Source organism: Pongo pygmaeus, chromosome 10 (assembly GCF_028885625.2).
Source record: "Pongo pygmaeus isolate AG05252 chromosome 10, NHGRI_mPonPyg2-v2.0_pri, whole genome shotgun sequence".
Lineage (NCBI taxonomy): Eukaryota > Metazoa > Chordata > Mammalia > Primates > Hominidae > Pongo > Pongo pygmaeus.
This window is the reverse complement of record NC_072383.2, coordinates 80,665,365-80,691,672: the sequence shown is the minus strand read 5'-3', so window position 1 is coordinate 80,691,672 and position 26,308 is coordinate 80,665,365.

Sequence of the window (26,308 nt, the reverse complement as noted above, 5' to 3'; positions counted from 1 at the left end):
ACAGCTGACACTAACCTGTAAGTACCAACACCTTCGTGCCAATGTATAGTTAGTCAAGATTTTGGTTCCATGTATCAAAAACCCAACTCAGACTGGGCACGGTGGCTCATGCCTGTAATCCCTGCACTTTGGGAGGCCGAGGCAGGTGGATCACAAGGTCAGGAGATCGAGACCATCCTGGCCAACGTGGTGAAACCCTGTCTCTACTAAAAATACAAAAATTAGCTGGGTGTGGTGGCATGTGCCTGTAATCCCAGCTACTGGGGGGATTGAGGCACAAGAATTGCTTGAACCCAGGAGGCGAAGGTTGCAGTGAGCTGAGATAGCACCACTACAATCCAGCCTGTTAACAGAGTGAGACTCCATCTCAAAACAAAAACAAAACAACTCAAGCCAGTCTAAGGCAAAGAAAGTAAATTTGTTGGTTCATGTGGCTGGAGAATCTAAGAGATGAGGATGGCTTCAGTGGATCCTTTAAAGATGTCTCCATAAAACTACTCCTTTTCCTCCATCTTTCAGTTTTGCTTTTCTCCATAATGACCCCAATCTCATATAGGCCTTTAGCATCCCCAAAATATCCACTGGCAACTTTATACTTGCATATACTTACAGCTAGCAATCCCAGAGAATGGAGTGACACGCCTTCAAAAAAATTCTGGCACAAGTCCCATGGTAATCTCCAGTTGGCCTAGTCTGTGTCATGTACCCCACAGACCTGGAGTTTGGGGTATGGTCAACACTGCCCACACAAACTGGACAAAGAATGAGAGAAGAATAATTCCAATAAGAGACATTGAGCATCAATAAAAAGTCTACAAGACAACCATATAGGTTAGCTTGTCTCTCATGAATGATATGGCATCAAAACTAGAATTATGCAAAGTCTACATATGAATCAGAGGAAGGAAAAATCATTTTAAGCCAAAAAAGTGCAGGTTGAATGACAGAGGTTTGATCATTACATAATCCAGAATAATCTAATCACAGAATCATAATATTATTTTCAGGGGTTTGACTCTATATATCCCCTGTAGCCACATGATTATTTATTGGGATTATACCATACTTTAATTTTCATCAGTCAGATTATGTTCTATTGAAACTTTAATGAACCCACCAAAAACTTGCTGAAACAAAGGAGGGAATTTATTAGCTCATGTAACAGAAAAGTTAGGGCTAGGTTTCAGGCAGAACTAGGTGTAGGGGTCAAACATTGTCATTGGATCTTGTTTCTGTCTCTCCATATTTCAGCTCTACTTTGTCTATATTGACTTCAAAGAGTGCTGGTGCAGAAGCTTGTGATTTTTTGACTGTCACAAATTGAGTAATGCACCATTTTTGAACCAATCACTAGATCAGAGTGATATAGCACTTTGGCCAGCCTCAAGTTACAATCTCATCCTGGGAGCCAGGAATGGAGATCAATTTTGTTCAAACCACATTGACAGGGGTCAGAGATTGTACAAGGGAAAGTTAGGATGCAGTACCAAAAAAGGCAAAAGGAAGATATCCCCTATATAAATATCCTCTTCACATTTTGCAAATATATGTGATGTAGCATCCTGGAAATGACAGGAGAGGATGAGATCGAGGGTGTCGATAGAAAGATTTTGTAAGATGTAAGTAACTCTTCAACCACATAAAAACAGGAATCACTGAAGAAAACCAAAAACAGTGAAGCTACAACTTCTTGGTCACAATAACAACAACAACAAAAAAGCTTTCAGCAAAATTTACACTGAGAATCTTTGATTCCTGTAGCTCTCTCACTGAAATTTATTTACATCCTTGATTTTCTATTTCTTTCCATTTGTCTACAAATTCAGCTTCTCCAGCTTTGTTCTCATGCCATGGCTTCAGGCTTTGGTGTCCTCTCAATCTTTCAAATCTTAATCTACTCAATCTTGTGATTCATCTTTATCTCTAGGAATCCTTTCATCTACACCTGTCCCTTTGCCTGAACTCCTTTGACATTTCAACCCTTCAACCCTACAAGTATTCTTAGGACTCCCTATCATCTCTCTCTTGTCTCCATCTACCTATGGGCAGTGGGAATCATTCTTCTTGGAACCTACATATTCTTCTCTTAAAAGGCAGAAAAGACTCAAAGTTTTGGTATTTTGACATGTCACCCTTAGAAAAGAAGAAAGACACTTTTTTTTCATTTACACAATGTACGGAGATGCAATGATATAGAGAATATTGAGGTAGCGAGAAGTTGGAAGCACTAATGTTATAAAGCCATCATCTTCACAGATACATAGGAGTAGGAAACAGATGCTCAGAGACATAAGGAACAGTTTGCAGAAACAGCTGTGGAGAATGAACTAGATCATCTTTCAAATAAAGGAATAGATTGCTGAGCTATTGTGAGATCCCAGTTGAGGTCACATGACATGAAAGTATGTTACAGAAGGAATACATTGCATTTTTCTTCTCTTAGCATTCGATGATATTTTAAATATTTGTTTGTTAGGCTTGTGAATAAATTCCATTAATTTTTAACAAAAGTAGAATGGCACAAATACTTGCCTTCTAGGTTAGGAAAATCATCAGTGACACCAGGCCTCTGCTAACTGATTACATTTTCTAGCTATAGGATAATAAGGAAATTCATCTTGAAAGATTGTCCAATTCCTACATAAAAATTTTCTAGAAGTTATAAGGTAATAGTAGAGGTAATGGCACATTTTTCATACAAGAGTTTATTATGATATACGTGACTCTTATAAAGCTGGGGATTCTGAGCTATAATTTAACAACGTAAGAAGGGGGAAAGCTGCAACTGTGATGAAATATTTGTTATGGACTAAGAATAATAGCTCAACTCACCTAACTGATGTCTTGTTGAAAGAAATGTAGCCTGGATCAAAGTAATCTTAGATATTTTAGTTTGTGGAGCACAGAACAATCAGTAGAAAGCTGTACATTCTTCCTGCAGTGAGGAAGTAATGGAATTTCAATTTCAAGCAGGAGGAAAGGGAAAAGATATAATCTGGCTTATTTTTAAGGGGATGGACAATATTCATTCTACATAGTTTCTGAGCATGTGGATACTGGAGGGGTCCTCTTTGATATATCTAAAATCCAAAGTGAAGATAGAAAGTACAGGTGAGTTCAAAGATGGGATGGGGTCACGTTAGGCAACAGAGGTAAGGTTGGGATGGAGTCAAGGTGAAAATAATGGAATTATATAATAGGCTGTTCCTCCCTTTCTCTCCTCATTGAAACAATTAAAACCCAATAGGAATTTCCTTTTCACTCAACCATTTATTTAACAGTTTTTAGTGAACTCCTGTTATGTGCTGAGATTCATTAAGCTCTTATCCAAGAGGACTCATCTTTCCCTTTGCATTTTACAAATCAGAAAACTAAAATGCAGACAACAAAAATAGGACAAAATTTAATTTACTGTTAATACAATAAAGAGGGGAGCTGGAAAGGGAAAGAAGAAATTATCTTAATATGAAACATATATGACTTAAAGAACTCTATAAAGTTTATGGAGTGCTAAATACTTGAATAAATGTGAAGACATCATAAACTGAAAGGCAAAGACTGAATGACATAAATATATAGTTTTTTCAAAATAATTATATAAGGTAATACAAATCCATTTAATATTCCAAGAATTTATATTTCTAGAAGTTGTTAAATGTTTTATAAAATTCACATGGAAAATGGGTGGGGAGGACATAGCTAAAAAATGAAGAAAAAAAGAACTAACAATCATGGTATCTAACTTCAACAGACAGTAGAGTACATTAAAAACCAAAATAAGTGAAACAGAATAATGCTGATATGAGAAGAGACAATCTAAAGCAGCAGTCCCAACCTTTTTGGCACCAGAGACCACTTTCATGGAAGACAATTTTTCCATGAAATAGGGAGCGGGGAATGGTTTCATGATGATTACACTTATTGTGCACTTTATTTCTATTATTATTACATTGTGATATATAATGAAATAATTATACAATTCACCATAATGTAGAATCAGTGGAAGCCCCGAGCTTGTTTTCCTACAACTAGATTGTCCCATGTGGGGGTGATGAGAGACAGTGACAGATCATCAGACATTAGAGTCTCGTAAGGAGTGTGCAACCTAGATCCTTTGCATATGCAGTTTACAGTAGGGTTCGTGCTCCTATGAGAAGCTAATGCCACTGCTGATCTGACAGGAGGCAGATCTCAGTGCATGCAAGTGATGGGGAGTGGCTGTAAATACAGATGAAGCTTCTTTCACTTTCCCAGCATTCACCCTGTGTTGTGTGGCCTGGTTCCTAACAGGCCATAGACCCTGGGGTTTTGGGACCCCTGGTTTAACAAACTATTATATAAGAAATCAATATACAATGAAATAGGTCCCATAAATAAACAAGAACAATAGTATTTGAATTAATATTTTATACACATTTTTGATAAAATGTTTTAAATCACCCCATAATACATACCAATGTAAATTCCAGATGAATTAATAGTAATTGATTTTTTTAAATGTTACACTAAAAAAAAATCAAACAATTGAATATATATCAAATCTTTGAGTGGAGTAGAAAGCTTTTCTAAGTTACAAGCAATTTAAAAAACAAAGAAAATAATTTAATAGAAAAATAAAATAACTTAATAGACTGTTAAAAACTAAAACTAAAATGAAAGCCAAAATAAAAAATATTTTTGACGAATGTGACAGAGGAAAAGTGTTTTTTTTGGTTTGTTTTTTGTTTTTTGTTTTTTTTGAGACAGAGTCTTGCTCTGTCACCTAGGCTGGAGTGCAGTGGCACGATCTTGGCTCACTGCAACCTCCGCCTCCCAGGTTCAAGCAATTCTCCTGTCTCAGCCTCCCCAGTAGCTGGGACTACAGGCGCCCGCCACCATGCCTGGCTAATTTTTGTATTTTTAGTAGAGAGGGGGTTTCACCATATCATTCAGGCTGGTCTCGAACTCCTGACCTCAGGTGATCCGCCCGCCTCAGCCTCCCAAAGTGCTGGGAATACAGGTGTGAGCAACTGGGCCCGGTGAGGAAAAGTATTTTTTTAAGTCTAAAAATATTAAAATTGATAAAAGAATTAGAATAAATTTACATAAGTAGACGATATTCAGAAAAACAAACAGTAGGTAATAGACAATTGTAAAGTAAATATTTAAGATAATTCAATGACATACTACTATCATGTAATAAATTAGAATTTTTTGAATTATAATACCTAGTTCCAGGTGAAAAAGGACCTCCCAAACAACACTATAATGTAAGTATAATATAACAGCTTTTATTTCTTGAGTGGTTATCATACAGTGGTCTTTATATGGATTTATAAATGTTATTTTTTTTGTTTTGTTTTGTTTTTTTGTTTTTTGTTTTTTTAAATTTTTTTCTTTTATTATTATTATTATTATTATTATTATTATTATACTTTAGGTTTTATGGTACATGTGCACAATGTGCAGGTAAGTTACATATGTATACATGTGCCATGCTGGTGCGCTGCACCCACCAACTCGTCATCTAGCATTAGGTATATCTCCCAATGCTATCCCTCCCCCCTCCCCCCACCCCACAACAGTCCCCAGAGTGTGATGTTCCCCTTCCTGTGTCCATGTGTTCTCATTGTTCAATTCCCCCCTATGAGTGAGAATATGCGATGTTTGGTTTTTTGTTCTTGCGATAGTTTACTGAGAATGATGATTTCCAATTTCATCCATGTCCCTACAAAGGACATGAACTCATCATTTTTTATGGCTGCATAGTATTCCATGGTGTATATGTGCCACATTTTCTTAATCCAGTCTATCATTGTTGGACATTTGGGTTGGTTCCAAGTCTTTGCTATTGTGAATAGTGCCGCAATAAACATACGTGTGCATGTGTCTTTATAGCAGCATGATTTATAGTCCTTTGGGTATATACCCAGTAATGGGATGGCTGGGTCGAATGGAATTTCTAGTTCTAGATCCCTGAGGAATCGCCACACTGACTTCCACAAGGGTTGAACTAGTTTACAGTCCCACCAACAGTGTAAAAGTGTTCCTATTTCTCCACATCCTCTCCAGCACCTGTTGTTTCCTGACTTTTTAATGATCGCCATTCTAACTGGTGTGAGATGGTATCTCATTGTGGTTTTGATTTGCATTTCTCTGATGGCCAGTGATGATGAGCATTTTTTCATGTGTTTTTTGGCTGCATAAATGTCTTCTTTTGAGAAGTGTCTGTTCATGTCCTTCGCCCACTTTTTGATGGGGTTGTTTGTTTTTTTCTTGTAAATTTGTTGGAGTTCATTGTAGATACTGGATATTAGCCCTTTGTCAGATGAGTAGGTTGCGAAAATTTTCTCCCATTCTGTATGTTGCCTGTTCACTCTGATGGTAGTTTCTTTTGCTGTGCAGAAGCTCTTGAGTTTAATTAGATCCCATTTGTCAATTTTGGCTTTTGTTGCCACTGCTTTTGGTGTTTTAGATATGAAGTCCTTGCCCATGCCCATGTCCTGAATGGTAATGCCTAGGTTTTCTTCTAGGGTTTTTATGGTTTTAGGTCTAACATTTAAGTCTTTAATCCATCTTGAATTGATTTTTGTATAAGGTGTAAGGAAGGGATCCAGTTTCAGCTTTCTACATATGGCTAGCCAGTTTTCCCAGCACCATTTATTAAATAGGGAATCCTTTCCCCATTTCTTGTTTTTCTCAGGTTTGTCAAAGATCAGATAGTTGTAGATATGTGGCATTATTTCTGACGGCTCTGTTCTGTTCTATTGATCTATATCTCTGTTTTGGTAGCAGTACCATGCTGTTTTGGTTACTGTAGCCTTGTAGTATAGTTTGAAGTCAGGTAGTGTGATGCCTCCAGCTTTGTTCTTTTGGCTTAGGATTGACTTGGCGATGCGGGCTCTTTTTTGGTTCCATATGAACTTTAAAGTAGTTTTTTCCAATTCTGTGAAGAAAGTCATTGGTAGCTTGATGGGGATGGCATTGAATCTGTAAATTACCTTGGGAAGGATGGCCATTTTCATGATATTGATTCTTCCTACCCATGAGCATGGAATGTTCTTCCATTTGTTTGTATCCTCTTTTATTTCCTTGAGCAGTGGTTTGTAGTTCTCCTTGAAGAGGTCTTTCACATCCCTTGTAAGTTGGATTCCTAGGTATTTTATTCTCTTTGAAGCAATTGTGAATGGGAGTTCACTCATGATTTGGCTCTCTGTTTGTCTGTTATTGATGTATAAGAATGCTTGTGATTTTTGCACATTGATTTTGTATCCTGACACTTTGCTGAAGTTGCTTATCAGCTTAAGGAGATTTTGGGCTGAGACAATGGGGTTTTCTAGATATACTATCATGTCATCTGCAAACAGGGACAATTTGACTTCCTCTTTTCCTAATTGAATACCCTTGATTTCCTTCTCCTGCCTAATTGCCCTGGCCAGAACTTCCAACACTATGTTGAATAGAAGTGGTGAGAGAGGGCATCCCTGTCTTGTGCCAGTTTTCAAAGGGAATGCTTCCAGTTTTTGCCCATTCAGTATGATATTGGCTGTGGGTTTGTCATAAATAGCTCTTATTATTTTGAGATATGTCCCATCAATTCCTAATTTATTGAGAGTTTTTAGCATGAAGCGTTGTTGAATTTTGTCAAAGGCCTTTTCTGCATCTATTGAGATAATCATGTGGTTTTTGTCTTTGGTTCTGTTTATATGCTGGATTACATTTATTGATTTGTGTATATTGAACCAGCCTTGCATCCCAGGGATGAAGCTCACTTCATCATGGTGGATAAGCTTTTTGATGTGCTGCTGGATTCTGTTTGCCAGTATTTTATTGAGGATTTTTGCATCAATGTTCATCAAGGATATTGGTCTAAAATTCTCTTTTTTTGTTGTGTCTCTGCCAGGCTTTGGTATCAGGATGATGCTGGCTTCATAAAATGAGTTAGGGAGGATTCCCTCTTTTTCTATTGATTGGAATAGTTTCAGAAGGAATGGTACCAGCTCCTCCTTGTACCTCTGGTAGAATTTGGCTGTGAATCCATCTGGACCTGGACTTTTTTTGGTTGGTAAGCTATTGATTATTGCCACAATTTCAGCTCCTGTTATTGGTCTATTCAGAGATTCAACTTCTTCCTGGTTTAGTCTTGGGAGGGTGTATGTGTCGAGGAATTTATCCATTTCTTCTAGATTTTCTAGTTTATTTGCATAGAGGTGTTTGTAATATTCTCTGATGGTAGTTTGTATTTCTGTGGGATCGGTGGTGATATCCCCTTTATCATTTTTTATTGCATCTATTTGATTCTTCTCTCTTTTTTTCTTTATTAATCTTGCTAGCGGTCTATCAATTTTGTTGATCCTTTCAAAAAACCAGCTCCTGGATTCATTTATTTTTTGAAGGGTTTTTTGTGTCTCTATTTCCTTCAGTTCTGCTCTGATTTTAGTTATTTCTTGCCTTCTGCTAGCTTTTGAATGTGTTTGCTCTTGCTTTTCTAGTTCTTTTAATTGTGATGTTAGGGTGTCAATTTTGGATCTTTCCTGCTTTCTCTTGTGGGCATTTAGTGCTATAAATTTCCCTCTACACACTGCTTTGAATGCATCCCAGAGATTCTGGTATGTTGTGTCTTGGTTCTCGTTGGTTTCAAAGAACATCTTTATTTCTGCCTTCATTTCGTTATGTACCCAGTAGTCATTCAGGAGCAGGTTGTTCAGTTTCCATGTAGTTGAGCGGTTTTGAGTGAGATTCTTAATCCTGAGTTCTAGCTTGATTGCACTGTGATCTGAGAGACAGTTTGTTACAATTTCTGTTCTTTTACATTTATTGAGGAGAGCTTTACTTCCAAGTATATGGTCAATTTTGGAATAGGTGTGGTGTGGTGCTGAAAAATATGTATATTCTGTTGATTTGGGGTGGAGAGTTCTGTAGATGTCTATTAGGTCCGCTTGGTGCAGAGCTGAGTTCAATTCCTGGGTATCCTTGTTGACTTTCTGTCTCGTTGATCTGTCTAATGTTGATAGTGGGGTGTTAAAGTCTCCCCACTATTCTAAAAGAATTAGAATAAATTTACATGAGTAGATGATATTCAGAAAAACAAACAGTAGGTAATAGACAATTGTAAAGTAAATATTTAAGATAATTCAATGACATACTACTATCATGTAATAAATTAGAATTTTTTGAATTATAATACCTAGTTCCAGGTGAAAAAGGACCTCCCAAACAACACTATAATGTAAGTATAATATAACAGCTTTTATTTCTTGAGTGGTTATCATACAGTGGTCTTTATATGGATTTATATATGTTATTGCATGTAATCCTCCCAGTCCTTGGGAGAAACCTTTCTTAGAGTGGTTAAGTAATTTGCCCATGTCACATAGCTGGAATTGATTTCAGAACAAAGTTCAATATAACGTGTGTCATTTAACCCAATATAACCTGGGTTATACTGTTTTTAAATTAGTTTCCTTGTATGACTCAAGAGTTTTCAAATGGCCATGCCCTTTAGATCAATAATTTTATTACTGGTCATTAATTCTAAAGAAATATTCTAAAAGTGGAAAAAAATGTATGCACAAAACTGTCCATCTCAGTTTTGTTTGACAGTGAAAGATTATAAACAATCTTTATGAATGACTGTAGGAGAATAGTTGTATAAAGTATGTCAAATAAATGGAATATTACTCAACCATTAACACTGTGATGAAAAGCATATATAATACCAAAAATGATTATAATATTGTAGAAAATGAAAAAAACAAAATGTAATTATATATAAAGTACAAACATGTCAAAAACACTGTGAATATAAATACAAAGAAAATTCATCAAAATATTAACTTTGTATTTAGATTGGTAGGGCTACAAGTGCCACTTTTTTTCTCTTTTTCTTCCTATTTATAGTGAGTTTTAGATTTCCTTTTACAAAACCAAATATCATATAAAAGTATATATGATCTACTACAGAACGTCTAAACTTGGCTATGTATTTTAAGCAGATACCATTGCATGTCCCTTTTGAATTTTTGTTATTGCTATTTGAAAATACCAGTTTCATACCCTAGCTTTGGCTTTTCTCCATCCTTTGAACCAAAGCAATGTAATATACCTATTTATTGCTTGCACACATGTATGTCAATGAATTGTCATCCCACAATTATGACCTAATATGACAGAGAGAGCGACAGATCAGCCGAGATTATGAGACAGTGGTGCAGCAATCTTACCTTTCTCTATCTGGTGCTACCCTATTTTATTCTGAGATCCCAAATTTAATAAAGATCACCTAAGAGCATAGCATAAAATAAATTCTTTCAGTGGTTTTGGGATTTTTCAATTAAACAGAATGTCTGTGTGTGGTAATGTGTGGATTTTATGGATGAACTACGTAAAAACACACTTTCCAATAGATAGTTGAGGAATTTGACATCACAGTAAAAGTTGAAGGTTGTCATATTTGGTTCTAGATCTTGCTGACTCTCAGTCCTTCATTTGCTATTCTATACATTGTAGTGCACAGTGAAAATTCATTTACTTATTCCAGGTTAAGAATTTGTGGTAAATAAGATGATGACTTGAGCTACCTATCAATAAAAATATTTCATAAGTGGTGGAGATAAATTTTGTAATATACTCAATTGAACAAAACATTTTAAATACTTGAGAAGTGGTCATTCATAGCTATTTTGGGGACCCTATTTTTATTCTTACCCACCCATGGACGGAGCCTGAGAAATATCTTCAAAGTAGCTATGAGCTAATTTACATTGTTTTAATCTTAATTAGTCCAATTCAGCAGGGCTTCATTAAAATAACAGAATATGAGAAATCCAGGATAAAAGTGTTTATACTCCATTGTACACGCATGAGTGTGTATGACTGTGGTTATGATTGTGTTTGAGGATGTGTGTGCTCTCTTCCCTGATGTAGAATGGAACACTGATGGCACAAAGCGTGGCTTGAGAGAATTTTACCTCCCTTCCGCATGTCCATCAAACCCTTTTCTATATTTTTATATGCATAATAGATGTTTTCTCAGTCTTACAAGAAATTCCATACAAATGCAGCTTTACTTTCCATCTCACCTCTTTCTCCAGCTAGATGGACAACTCTAAGACTCAATAAAAATTCTGGAGCTGCCACTACCAGGGAGGTTAAGGGTCTCTGGGGACTTTCTTACAGAGAACCCTTCCTTCTATCACCTTTTCCTGGATACTGGATAGACATGAGTATTCCATAGATACATTGTATGGGTAAGCATTTTACTACAAAACTTTCAGTGTGAAAGAAATCGAATTAAATTTTACTCTGAAACTCTGTCCTGCCAGAATGGTCAGGAGTGCAAACCACTATTAATTTTGGGGTTGAGGTGGAGTAGAGCTTCTCTTTCTTGGGATCCACAAAACTTCAATAAATGTATATAATATCCCCAAAATGAAAGGGTCTGCTTCAGTTCGTCACATTCTCCACTGATTATATTCATCCACTCAACAAATATTGAGAACTTAATAATGGGCAGGCATTTTTCCAGGGACTAGGGGCTCTCAATGAGTTGGATATCACCATGCGGGCTCACACGGACCTTTGGAGGCAGGCAGCTCCGTGACTCTGTGGCTCCAATGCTAAGTTTGAGCATTGATGAGTTTGCTGATGCTTTGTGTCACAGGCCCAAGGAACAGCTTCTCCAAGTCTGCTCTGTAGCCCTTCCCCTTTTAGGTCTTGTTAACTGCAGTCATCCCTGACACTGGCTCTTACTTTCTCTGTCCCTCTTTACTCTCTTTCCTTCTCCTCTCTGTATACCAAAAGCACTCTCCACTTCTCTCTTCCTTCAATATATTTTCCCCCAGAAAACCACAGGCCAGAAACCAGGTTGTCTGTAAGCAACTTTTGTTTTTACAGACAGAAAGGAGTTTGCCTCCTTTCTGGCAAGCTGGCACAAAGATCTAGCTTGGAAAAAAAGTATTTGGGGGAAAGAGCATGGAAAGAGAAGTAAACACAGGTGTGTATGTCAATAAAATACCTTGCGTGAAGTGTGGTGAAGCCCTAGAGAGGCTTGACTTTCCCATGGCCAGTTCATTTTAGTTTTCCTGAGATTTTTTTTTAAACAAGCTCAGTCTGATCCTTTATAAAATTGAGTATAAATTTATTTTTGAAATAGGTCAAAGGATTTAAGGTCAGAGCCCATGAATATTTTCTGGGTTCTAACATTTATAGGATTCTGGATCTTATTTCTGTATTGGATCCAAAGTGAAAATAGAGAACCAGAAACATTCTGGGATTTTTAAATCTATTTTTCTTTTGAAAGCTTCCTATTTCCTTTATTCTTTGCCAATTCTCAAATACCCGGATACAATTATTTTGAGATTGATGCTACTGGTAGAGAATAATAGTTATAGTTACTCATGTAAAAGAAAAATCATATCTACTTCATTTGTATCTCCAGTAGAAAGAGAATATTCAGTCACTGGGATAAAGTAAGAGCAAATAAATCATAGGGAATTTCAGGAATGCATCATACCCAGAGCATTCTGTGACAGCTCAGCTCTTTTACAATCAAAGCTAAACTTTGCGGTTTTTGAAGCCAGCACTTATTTGAGAGTCTAAACATCAATGAGTTGATGTAAGAGGGAATATAATTTGGTCTTAGAATGGTATATAAATAGCAGTGCAGATAAATGAGGGGTACAAACTATAATTTGCACAATTTTCTAAATCATTTTCACAGCAAGTTTTATGGAAAATAGCATGTAACTTTGACTTTGGCCAGCTTTGGCATTTCTGTACTTGAGGGTGACTATTGATTACTTGAATACTAAACTATTTTCACTCTTTTCTATAGTCCGCTTTTTGCTAGTTGCTGGTTCAGAAGGAAGCCTTGTGAATGGGATGGTGATCCCTTTATGATAAATAATGTATTCCTGCACTTTATCTAGTCCCTACCATCATTGCCCCAAAACAGTTTTCTGTCTTGTTACCAGGATATGCCCTTTCCTACATATCTGGATTTCCTTGGTAGGAATCCAGATTTCAAGTATTAGTGCAAGAATAATACAGAAAAACATAACAAATATGCTTTAATGCAAGTTGGCCAAGCGATTTCCCTCAAAGGCAAATGTTTAAGTGGTCTCCTTTAAAATAGAGTTTCTATAGAAACTTTTAGTTTTGGAATATTTGTATATTACATATATTTACATCCAGCTGGATATGGGCATAAGGAGAAGACTCATAACTTCACCTCTGCTATGGTGGCTGGAAAGAAAAGGTGGGGTGGGATGGCTGATCTGGTCTTCTACAAATATAGGAGTGGAATAGGTGCTCCAGATCAGAAGTAATGGTAACCTTATTTCCAGGGAATTATTTTTGAGGCTCAATTTTTGCTGGATCTGGTCTGCAGAGTATTTCTTAAGTTTTAGTAATACTACTGGAAATGTTTTACATTTCTAAGCAATTTAACTAATATTTCTGCATCACACATTTGCCAGGCCTGCTTCCTCAAATTGTTTGTAGAAAGGAAGAAAGAACAAAGTATGGGATGAGAGGCAAGAAAAAGAGGACCCAAAGTCATGAAATGTATCCAATGCAATAAACTTTTCTAGGTATTTTCATAGGGCATCAATCATATATAGATCTATATAATTTGAGGCTCAATTTATGATATTATTTATATTTGTAGAAACATTTGAATCTGAGAGCCTACAATATCACACAAGAGCCTGAAATATTAATTTACACGTATAAGCACATTAATCAGTCTCAATGTCAAAATGACCCAGAGTGAGTGGATACAATGAAACTGAAATGAATCAGACTTTCCTTTTCAAAATCATTCTTAATAATGAAAAATACTCACTTCTTTAAGAAAAAAAATCCAGTTCTTTTCAAAATTTGAAATGCATAATATAAGCTTTTGCATCCAAGACATGAAGCAGTGCTTATCTCTTACCACAATAATAAAACTATATATGAGTTATTTCTATGTACCAGTGATTATGCTAATATCTGTACCAATATTCCCTTCATTATTACATCTTGAGATAGATACAGTCTCCTTCAATTTAGAAGGAGAAGCTGTGATTAGCGAATGCCTAATGAGTGTTATGCTGTAGTCTAAGATTCTAATCTAGGGCTGCCTTACTTCAAAGTCCATGTTCTTACATGGAATCTTATAGCTTTAATAGGAATATAACATTGACACTAGACATGAAAAAATCATGTTCGAAAGAGAAAGCATCTAGAACCTTGAGCATCTATCACTTACTAAGGGTAAACTAATCACAGATCAAGTTCAAGGAAAGGAAGCATTCAGGAGATGGTCAGCCACCCAAAGCCAGGCAAAAACACACAGGCAAATACAAAGGTGAAAACATAGAAATGGAAAACATGGTGAAGTGAAGGTACTGTGGGAGAGTAACTTTAAGAGATGGGACATTTATATCTGACATCTAAGCTGGTAAGAAACATAAGAAGACAAAATTAATTAACTTTAAAAACATTGAGTGCATCCTATGTGCTAGGAGAGAGGCATGCACCAGGGATATAGTAATGAGTCTTAGAGAAAAATGAGATATGATATCAGTTAGGATTCCTTTGGTTGCAAGTAGTGGAATACTTGACCCAAACCAGTTCAAGCAAAAAGTGATGATATTGAGATCTTAACTGAAATAATTGGGATGTTCAAGGGGCCATCCAGTTTCAGGCATGGTTTGAGTTGGAACTCAATGCCACTAGAGAGTCACCTAAGTCCAGCCCCTAGCGATTTTTTTCTTTTCTTTCTTTTTTCTTTTCTTTTCTTTTTATTTTGAGATGGAATCTCACTCTGTTGCCCAGGCTGCAACCCCTGCCTCCCGGGTTCAACTGATTCTCCTGCCTCAGCCTCCTGAGTAGCTGGGATTACAGGCACCTGCCATCATGCCTGGCTAATTTTTGTATTTTTAGTAGAGACAGGGTTTCACCATGATTGTAAGGCTGGTCTTGAACTCCTGACCTCAAGCAATCCACCTGCCTTGGCCTCCCAAACTGCTTGGATTACAGGCATGAGCCACCGTGCCTGGCTTCTCCTAGCAATTTCATATTTACATTTGGTTCTAATTTATCCTCCAGGTGAGAGGTTGAGAGAAACTAACGTTAAATAAGGACAAAAGTTTTGGAATTGAAACTTATTGGTTCTGATTTGCCTGGCTTGAGTGTAATCATCCATGAAGCAATCACTGTGACTAAGGGGATACAATGCACAGATTGAATTAGCCTAAAGCAGGTGCTCTAGCCTTGGAGCCTACAGGTGGTGGAGTTAGCACCCATGCCAAATAAGTGTAAATGGACAAACCAAAATTGGGATCCTAATGTCAAATGAGGAAGGAATGGACCCTAGGTGATGAAACAAATATTGCATCTAAAAGATAAATGAAAATAGGACAGACAAGTGGGAGAATAAAAATAAACAGCAGTGGTAAAAATTTAAAAACGAGCTGATTCTAAAATAAATGTGTAAAAAGAAAAACAAAGTGGATAATTTTTGGAAGTGGTAAGGACTAGTGACCAGAGAATGGGTATTGAGGATGTGTGAAAGACAGAGGAAAGGTAAAGGTAGGGATGAATAAATAAATGTTAATAATAAGATTATTTAATCTGATAGGATTGTTAAACCCTATTATTAAAGTAGCTTAATAATAGTTCAGTAGATTTTAAAATATATAGTAATAATAAGGTCACTTCATGGGGAAGATCCCAACTTCAAACTATCTATTATGGTTCATTGATGTTTTTCCAACAGTGCTCTAAAATAAGAGTTGGCACACTTTTTTCATAGAAGGCCAGATAGTAAATATATTAGGTTTTGCAGGCCATATGGTCTCTGCTACTCAACTCTGCCATTGTAGTACAAAAACTGCCACAGATGATATATAAATAAATGAGTATGGCTGTATTCCAATCAAACTGTATTTATAGATGCTGAAATTTTAATTTCATATTTTTCACATCTCAGGAAATATTCTTTTTTGACTTTTGCAATCATTGAAAATGTAAAAACAATTTTGGGTTTGAGAGTGGTTTAAAAAAAGAGGAAATGGGTCAGATTTGGCCTGTGCACCTTGTCATAGTTTGCTTACTCTGTACTAAAATAATCAGTTACATGTTTCCAGAAGATTACCTAGAAAACATGAAAGAATCATTGAAAGGAAAGAGGCAGTAAGGAAGCTACTTTTAGGAGACCATTGCACTAATCCAGGTTGAAGTAAGTTTGGTGTAGATGTGTTGAAAGTCTTGGTTGAGAAAGGAAAGCTAACTAGATGACAAATTAAACTTTGTTATAGAGAGTTAGGCCCATCAAAGAAATAACCTGCAGTGATTAGGTAGAGAGTTGGATTAAAGCTGGTGATTCAAGCAGGGGAAGAAGTGAGTAATACAACCCAAGGAGGTAGAATGTATTCCTTTGGACTTGAGGGATGTAGTTGGGGATCAGTTCAGTGATGGCAGTACTAGAACCTCAGAATGGAAATGGAGGGACAGTGCCACAGATGCTCAGTGTCTGTGATTGTGCTTGGCATATTTGGATGCTTTTGGGGGAGATGGTTTTTCACTTCTCTTGAGTGACTTGGAAAATAAGCATTTCAGTGATACAAATTATGGACTGTCTTAGTTTTGTTTGTGCTGCTGTAACAAATACTTGAGATTGGGTAATTTGTAAATAATGGAAATTTATTTCTCACGGTTCTGGAGGTTGCTAACCCCTAGATCAAGGGGCCAGCAGGTCTGGTGCCTGACAGACAGGTCTCTGCTTCCAAGATGGCACCTTGAATGCTGTGTCCTCATGTGGCAGAAGGTAAAAGAGCAAAAGTGCTAAAAGCCGTGTGAAGCCTCTTTTGTTTTATCTTACTTATTATTTTCAACTTTTGTTTTAGATTCAGGGAGTACATGTGTAGTTTTGTTGCCTGGGTATATTGCATGATGCTGAGGTTTGGGGTATGAATGATTCTGTCACCCAGGCACTGAGCATAGTACCCAGAGTTAGTTTTTCAACTCATTACTCCCTCCCTTCCTGCTTCCTCTAGTAGTTCCTAATGTCTATTGTTGCCATCTTTATGGCCATGAGTACCAAATGTTTAGCCTCCACTTATAAGTAAGAACACGCAGTATTTGGTTTTCTGTTTGTGTGTTAATTTGATTAGGATAATGGCATCCAGCTGCGTCTATGTTGCAGCAAAGGATATGATTTCACTTTTTAAAAATAGCAGAATGGAATTCTGCAGGGTATATATGCCACATTTTCTTTATTCAGTCCACCACGGATGGGCACCTAGGTTGATTCCATGTCTTTGCTATTGTGAATAGTGTTGTAATGAACATGTGAGAGCATATATCTTTTTGGTAGAATGATTTGTTTTCTTTTGGGTATATACCCAGTAATGGGATTGCTTGGTTGAATGGTATTTCTGTTTTAAATTATTTGAGATATCTCCAAACCACCTTCCACAGCAGCTGAACTGATTTACATTCCCACCAACAGCGTATAAGTGTTCCCTTTTCTCTGTAGCTGCATCAACATCTATTGTTTTTTGACTTTTTCATAATAGTCATTTTGACGAGTGTGAGATGGTATCCCATTGTGGTTTTGATTTGCATTTCTCTGGTGATTTGTGATGTAAAACACTTTTTCATATGTTTGTTGGCCACTTGCCTGTCTTCTTTTGAGAAGTGTCTGTTCATGTCTTTGGCCCATTTTTTAAATGGGGTTTATTTTTTGCCTGTTCAATTGTTTAAGTTCCTCATAGATTCTAGATATTAGACCTCTGTTGGATGCATATTTTGTGAATATTTTCTATCATTCTGTAAGCTGTTTATTTCCCAAGGCTGATGTCTAGAATGGTGTCTCCTAGGTTTTCTCTTTTCAGTTTCCTATAGTTTGAGGTCTTACATTTAAATCTTTAATCCATCTTGAATTTATTTTGTATATGGTGAAAGGTAGGAGTACAGTTTCATTCTTCTGCATATGGCTTGCCAGCTGTCCCAGCACCATTGACTGAATTATTTTTGTTGACTTTGTTGAAGATCAGATGCTTGTGAGTGTGTGGCTTTATTTCTGTGTTCTCTATTCTGTTCCACTGGTGTGCATGTCTGTTTTTGTACTAGTACCATGCTGTGTTTGGGTTACTGTAACCTTAGAGTTTGAAGCCAAGTAATGTGATTCTTCTGGCTTTGTTCTTTTCGCTTAGGATTGCTTTGCGATTTGGCTCTTTTTTGGCTCCATATGAACTTTAGAATAATTTTTTTTCGAGATGGAGTCTTACTCTGTCACAACGCTGGAGTGCAGTGCATGATCTTGGTTCACTGTAACCTCCACCTCCCAGGTTCAAGCGATTCTCCTGCCTCAGCCTCCTGAGTAGCTAGGACTACAGGCGCACGCCACCACACCCAGCTAATTTTTGTATTTTTAGTAGAGACAGGATTTCACCATGTTGGCCAGGATGGTCTCCATCTCCAGACCTCATGATCCACCTGCCTTGGCTTCCCAAAGTGCTGGGATTATAGGCATGAGCCATCGCACCTGGCTGAATTTTAGAATAATTTTTTTACAATTCTGTGAAAAATGACATAGGTAGTTTAATAGGAGTAGCATTGAATCTACAGATTGCTTTGGGAAGTTTGTCCATTTTAACAATATTGATTCTTCCAGTGCATGAGCATAGAACGTTTTTTCCATTTGTTTCTGTTATCTGTGATTTCTTTTAGCAATGTTTTGTAGTTCTGCTTGTAGGGATCATTGAGCTCCTTGGTTAGACATATTCATAGGGGTTTTTTTTTGTTGTTGCTATTTGTAAATGGGATTGCATTCTTGATTTGGCTCTCAACGTGAATGTTATTGATGTATAGAAATGCTAGTGATTTTTGTAAATTTATTTTGTATGCTGAAATCTTGCTAAAATTATTTCAGTTCTAATAGTCTTTTGTCAGAGTGTTTAGGGTTTTCTCAGTATAGACTCATATAGTCAGTGAAGACAGATAGTTCGACTTCTCCTTCTCCTATTTGAATGCCTTTTATTTCTTCTTCTTGCCTAATTCCTCTGGCTAGCACTTTCAGTACTATACTGAATAGGAATGGTAAGAGTGGATATCCTTGTCTTGTCCCAGTTCTTAAGTGGAATGTGAGGCCTCTTTTATAAAGGCCTCAATCCTATTCACAAGCAAAAAGCCCTCATGGTCTAACCACCTACTAACAGCCCTGCCTCTTAACATTATTGCATTGGAAATAAAGTTTCAATATGAATTTTGAAGGGAGACATAATCATTCAAACCATAGGATGGACTAAAGACTGAAAGTCTTCCTTTTTTCTGTATTTTACAAGCTCCTGTGTTCTTTACTAATCTCGAGGAAACAGGAAGCATCTTTTGGAAACAAACTGAGTTGGACTTTCTGTTACTAGGATGGGTACATATTGAGCGGATCAAATTTCAGGCATTTTTTCCTGAATTCTAGTGTTATAGGCAAATGTATACCAATAACTAATAGGATATTTAAATTTTTGCTAAGAAATATTTTAATTTAGAGATGGCATTGTATCTCTGCATTGATTTTAGGTAGTTATAATATACTAGAGGGTAATCAGGTTTTATCCTTAACCAAGTCACAAATTCCAACTACATATAGCAACAAAGAAGCAGTTGTGTCTTCTTGAAACTTCAGACATTGTGTATAATGTGAGAAAGTAAAGGTACATAATGACATAAACATGACCCTTCCTGGAAGAAGAAACTCCAAGCATGGGTCCTTCACCCTTTGAAATAGAAGAGAATCCATCCATGTGAAATGCAATCTGTGAAGCATTTATATATGAAGCATAGCATTGTCAGTGCACAATGAATGTAGAGTTTCTTTATAAGATAATTTATCAGATAGAAAAGAATTTATAGGCATGATGCAAGTGAATTCTTGCTGTAGTGCATTTGTAACTTTTATTCCATTTGCAGTATTCAATTTATATTAAAGTTAAATTTAATAGGCTTTATACAAATAAGTTATTTCTAAGACATTTTTCAAAGGGCCTATTCAATGAAGTATTGCTAATGGTCACTTAATCATTCAACTAAGGCACATATGAAGCACTATGGGAAGTAAAATGGTGTGTGCAAAGCTATTCTATTTATATCAGCAATGGAAAGAAAATGGAAGTCTTAAGTATCCTCATTGAGCTCTCTAGCACGATTATTATTCCTCTTTATTTTTTCTTCCCCAATTTTACTAACATATATACTTTTATCATCTTGGGTAATGTCTGTTTAAGAGGAGAAAGAATCATTTGGATTAATGTATTTATTTCCCCTGTACTTGGAATTTTCTCATTCCTTTATTCTTTTGTTTGAAAATGGTTAATGATTCCTAGCATGCCATTTGAGGGTTTCCAGGCTTTAGCCTCTGCCTGTTCTCTGGCCTCATCTCTTGCCACTCCATCAACATTATACAGTTTGTAGCACTCATACACACAATACTATTTTCATATTTCTTCTGCCTACAGTATCTTTACTTCAGATGCATTCACAACATAGTACAACATTATGACTCCACTAAGGAGTAATCTGCTAAGGGAAGTCTTTCCTAACTCTTCCCTATGGTTGTCTCGCTTGTCTTCATCTGTTCTGGATGCTATAACAAAAATACCGTAAGTTGGGTGGCTTACAAATAACAGAAATTTATTTCTTACAGTTTTAGTGGTTAGGAAGTTCAAGATCAATGCATCAATTCAAATGCGTGGATTTGACATCTGGTGAGACCCCATTCCTCGAAGATGGTGCCCTCTATGTGTCCCCACATGACTGAAGGGATGAACAAGCTCTCTTAAGCCTCTTTTATAAGGGCACTAATCCTATTCATGAGAGCCCTCATAATTTATCCCCAGCTAATAGCTCCACCTCTTAATACCAACAGTTTGAGGATTATGTTTCAACATGTGAATTTTGAAGGGACACAAACTTCAATTATAGCACAGCTCACCCATATAAAATTATATCATGGAATTCATTACCATTGCATTGCTTCTCAGCCTATCTGTCCATCTCTGACATGTAATTGTTAGTTGCTGCAAAGAAGAAAGTTTAGTGTACCTTTTTATGTTCTTAATACCCATGCAATGTCTGAGACTGAATGGAAGTACAGAGTGTTTGCTGAGTATATTTTAAGAAAGGAGTATATTTCTTTTAAGAGAAGTTTCTGTATTATATGGTTAGACTCTCAGGTGTATTCCTTTTCTTCAACTCCAGAATTATTTAGGCAGTCTATTATATTTAAAATTTCCTCTGATTTTCACACTTTTGAATTACGAAAAATTGTTGGAAAATGTTTTAAAATGAGAATTTCAAATATGCTCATTGATATTAATGGTAAACATATTTATAACTTTTGTAATTTTATGTGGATATCTGAAAAAATGCTTTACTCTCAGTCATCAGAAGACATTGCCCAGAATAGAGGCTTGTCTCTCTATAAAGGACATTATTAAGTGATTGCTCGCCATCTTGTCATGTTATACCAACTTTATCATTCTGTCCAAGCCAATATATATATATATATGTATATTTTGAGATGGAATTTTGCTCTTGTTGCCCAGGCTGGAGCATGCAATCTCGGCTCACCACAACCTCTGCCTCCTAGGTTCAAGCTATTCTCCTGCCTCAGCCTCCTGAGTAGCTGGGATTACAAGCATGTGCCTCCATGCCCAGCTAATTTTGTATTTTTAGTAGAGATGGGGTTTCTCCATGTTGGTCAGGCTGGTCTCTAACTCTTTACCTCAGGTCATCCACCAGCTTCAGCCTCCCAAAGTGCTGGGATTACAGGCGTGAGCCACCACACCTGGTCAACACTTTGTCTTAATCATTCTTAAATATTTATTCAAAGTTTTAATGGACACCTATTATGTGCTAGGTGTTAGAGTGATATAATGTACATACCACTTATTGAGAATTTTGATAGACATTGAGAATACTGCATACATATTATTGATGCTAATTCTAACTATAACCCATGAAGTAGGAACCATTATAGGTTTATGAGAAGAGAGATTAAATAATTTGCTTAAGGTCACATGCCTAGTAAATTACAGAGCCCCAGACATGAACTAATATTGCCCTGATGTTATTTTCTAATAACGTTCTTATTGGTCTCCTTCTGAGCTTTATGCTACCTGTTGGTTAGATATATTTAACTTCATTTTATATATGTTTCTTTCATAGATGTCATTGTCATCACGTATGAAATTTTGGATGCCTAGCAATCAATCTCACTTTAGATTGCAAACTTTTAGAGGTAGACACCATTTATTCCTAGTTCCTTTGTACAAAGGATCTATATTGCTCTGCTCTTTTATGTGTAAACACTGCCTTTTAAAGAAGTTTAGATTATCAGATACTGCAAATTGCTTCAATTCAATTTTCACACCATTAATTCATTGCAAAAATGTTGATTAAACGTCTATTATGTATGAGATATATTTAGGCCCTGGAGCTATACAGAGAAGGAGATAAAGTTTTTCTCCTTGGAGAGATTATATCAAATAGACAAAGACAGACAGGTAAACAGGTAATTACTATACAGAGTTATAAGTGTCTTGGGAGCAATATGTACAGAGAACTGTGGAGATACAATTGAAGGACACATTATGACCTAGACTTGGGGCTTGAGGAAGAGATACAAATGAATTCTTAGAAAAATAATAAACCAAATACCTGAAAGCCCTGAAGAACCAGTGAAAGTTATTCTAGGGGAGGAGAAGACTGTCCTGTGTAGATGGAATTGTTTGGACAAAAATCTGGAGGCCAAAGTTTGCATTCACAGTACATGTAGGAAAAGGAAAGATAGAAGGTTAGGCTGGAGGTCTTTCATTTTACAATGACTTCAGACCCTGTCCTGAAAAAAATGGGAAGTTGGTGAAGGGATTTAAATAGAACAGTAGCAGATCTGAATTTTGCAAAAGTTCCTTTGGTTGCTGTTTGGAAAATCAAGTGGATAAAATAAATAGTGGAAGCAAGGAAATACATGAAGTGGTTGTGACCCAAATTCAGCAGCACATGATGGTGAACTAGAGTGAAGGCACTGGTTTCAAGAGAAATGTGTAGACTAAAAAGGTATCTTTAAGAAGTAGAATGGATAGGACTTTGTGATAGATTGCAGGTGGCAGAGGAATCCAAGGGAGATATCAGAGATAACATTCTGGTTTCTGACTTGGACAGCTTTTACCAGGCTAGGGAATTCAGGGTGTGAATGCTCTTTAGAAAAGAAGATAATGAGTTCTGGTTTTGACAGGTTGAAGTTAGTAAAAAAATCTTAGTGTAGGTTGGGACTCTACTGGTCATGAAGAGATTTGCAGATAAAGAAGCTAACTATTAGGAATGAACTGACTACAGTGTGTCAAATGGTTTTGTAAAACTGAAATTATTATCTTAGATTAATTCTTTCTGAGTTTAGTGTAAACCAGAAGTTCAAATTTCCTCATAACTCCTAAAAATACTAAATGCATATTTTGATGTGATGCAAAGTAACTATTTAAACTTAGTTTCAATTGGCATAATTCCAGCCACTAAGATTCTATAATTGGAAACAGATATCCTCACAGATCTTCAATTCATCAGCCATCCCACAGGTACCACTGAACATACAGTTTCTTAATATTTCAAAATTCCTGAGTTCAAATTTTAATTTTTATTGGAATTCAGATTATTGAAATGAATCCTACATCGTAAACTCTAGCACAATATTTTTGGGTGTTTTCATTAATTGAAACATATAATTGATTGAGGAAAGAATAACAAATGTGCTCATAAGATTTCAGAAGGTAGTTTTTTTTTTTTTTTTTTTTTGCTTACCTTCACAAAGCCTTATCTCAGAGGGATTCATCCTCCTCATTATATTACCTTGATAAAACTAGTAAGAAAGAGCTCATCACCAGTTAATGGGAAATGTCATTGAATCATCAGCATCTAGTAGGTCGTGTTATAATTTACTTTAGTCATCTTGTGATATATTAGGCTTTTTTTCTATTAACTAGCTGACAATAAATGCAGCTTTTCAATGTTGAAGCTGATTCTGTATTTTATGCCATTGTGAATACAAGAGTGCTTTCCTAGGTATGTAAAGAGCTTCTACCAGCTGGTGGTGGTGAATCAATACACTTCAGCTATGCACCCAGAAAGAAGTATGCTATTGTTAGACTGTTGACCCAGGTTTCTATGGCCATAGAATTGCCCACCTAGAGATCACATCAGCATGCATGGTATCAAATAGTGGAACATGAATAGACTCAAATAATCTGTCATAAGTACAATCAGTCTGATGAAAATGATCTGGCTCAAATCCCTGAACAAAGACGTGCCACTGAAAAATTCAATTGAAGCATATGTTTTGCAGGTCTGAAATAAAAATTCATTCACTCCACAGTAAAAATAACACTTGGGGAACTTTGTGTTCATCTGGCAGAATCATTTAGATTAAAGCAACCATAAGTGAAAAGCCCAGCACCTAGCAAACGCCATTGAATCTGACATCTTTCTAGGTTTCATCAGAGTCTTTTACAGCCCTTTTTCCTTGCTAGATCAACCTGATTCTACAAAATGCAGTAGAGAAACAAAGTAACATAATCAGAGATGGTATTATAAGGTCTATTAACAAAGCAGCTCAGTCATATCAGCTGAAGGGAAACAGCTGTGGATGCTGAAACCCTTAATACGTTAACCCTTGTTTTGCTATTTATAAGAACCCTCTGTCTGTCATCATGCCTGTTGTGTCTGTCATTTGCACCTGGTATGAGGGTCTTATGGAAAAATCATATATCATTTACATGCAGTCAAGAGCCAATGCATTGTAGAATCATTATTCCTAAATGCTGAACTCCTTTGAATTTAAAGAAAAAAATGCATGAGTACATAATTAAATTGATAATACATTACATCGAAATTCATTACCTGGAAGATATGCATAACTTAAAAAAATTTTTTTGAGTTCCTGTGTTTTTTGACTGGAGAGCCTTAATTAATCCTATTCATTGTCAAGTTTAACCATGATTTAGGATGTCATTCAAATGTATGTTCCTGCTCAAAATATATATAAAAATATATATTTAAATATATAAATATATATTTAAATATATAAATATATATTTAAATATTTAAATATATATATAAATATATATGTATATAAATATATTTATATATTTAAATATATATATATATTTCACTTTTCTCCATCGCCATGATGGTCTTCATTTTCTCAGGAAAAAAAAAGAAATCATTCTGTTCTTTCTTTAGAGCGATGTCTCTAACAAGGCAGTTGCCTAGTCAAAGAATTGCAAAGCTCTTTGGACAATGTGAAAACTTTCCACTTAACCACAGACAATTGTGTTTTCTTTTCTTGAGTTTTTGCTTACCAGTAGCAAATGTCTATGGTCACTAGGAATGTGTTATTGTTTTCCAGAAGGCCTGACCTCTACCTAAATTTGGATTTGACATATCCAAAGTTCAATCAAATAGAGAGGGGGAAGATGATCACTGAAGTCACCAAAAGCGTAATACATCATAGAGGAGAATTTTAGCTGCTTCTACCCCTCGCAACTCATGAGAACACACTAGCACCAAGCAAAAGAATTATTTTAGAATATGCTTAGGATAAGAACCTCTCTTATTTAAATAAAATGACCTGAGGATTCCATTATCTCAAAATGGATCTACTCAAATTACAATGCATGTTTTTGACCATTTGTGTAACTATGGAAAACTGAAGTAAAGGCAGTGGTGCAAGCTGTGGATTGGCTCAACTGAAAAGCCTTCCAACCCTAAGAGCGTGCAGAAGCTCACACGTTTCTTAGACTACCTTGCAGTTAGGGTTTCATATATGACTGAAGTTTCACCAACTAGATGATCTCAAGCAAAACTTTGAGTCAGGAATTTGTTCTATGAATAGAGAAGCAATTTGGAAATAGCCACTTTGAAAGTATAGAACATGGCAGAAGTGGCTGGTTCTGAAGGTGACAGCTGTAGGGCAGCTTCCTAGTTTAGCAAATAAAGTACTGCTTTCATAGTCCTGCTGAAGGAGGGGTAGCTTTCCTGTTGAGAAAGGAAAAAGGAAAACTGAGTCACTCTCAGTAACTCGGGAAGCAGTGATTGAGGGCAATTTTGTTAAGATCAAGAACATTCTAAGACCAAACATTGTTATGTTCTTGAATATTGTCTCACCTTCATTACTACTCATCAGTATTTATATTTGTTAAATAATAAATATCTTTCTATTCACTTGCAGGAAGCAGCTGGGGACTTCGGATGGACCATTTATGATTTTACACATTGATGGCTTGTGGTT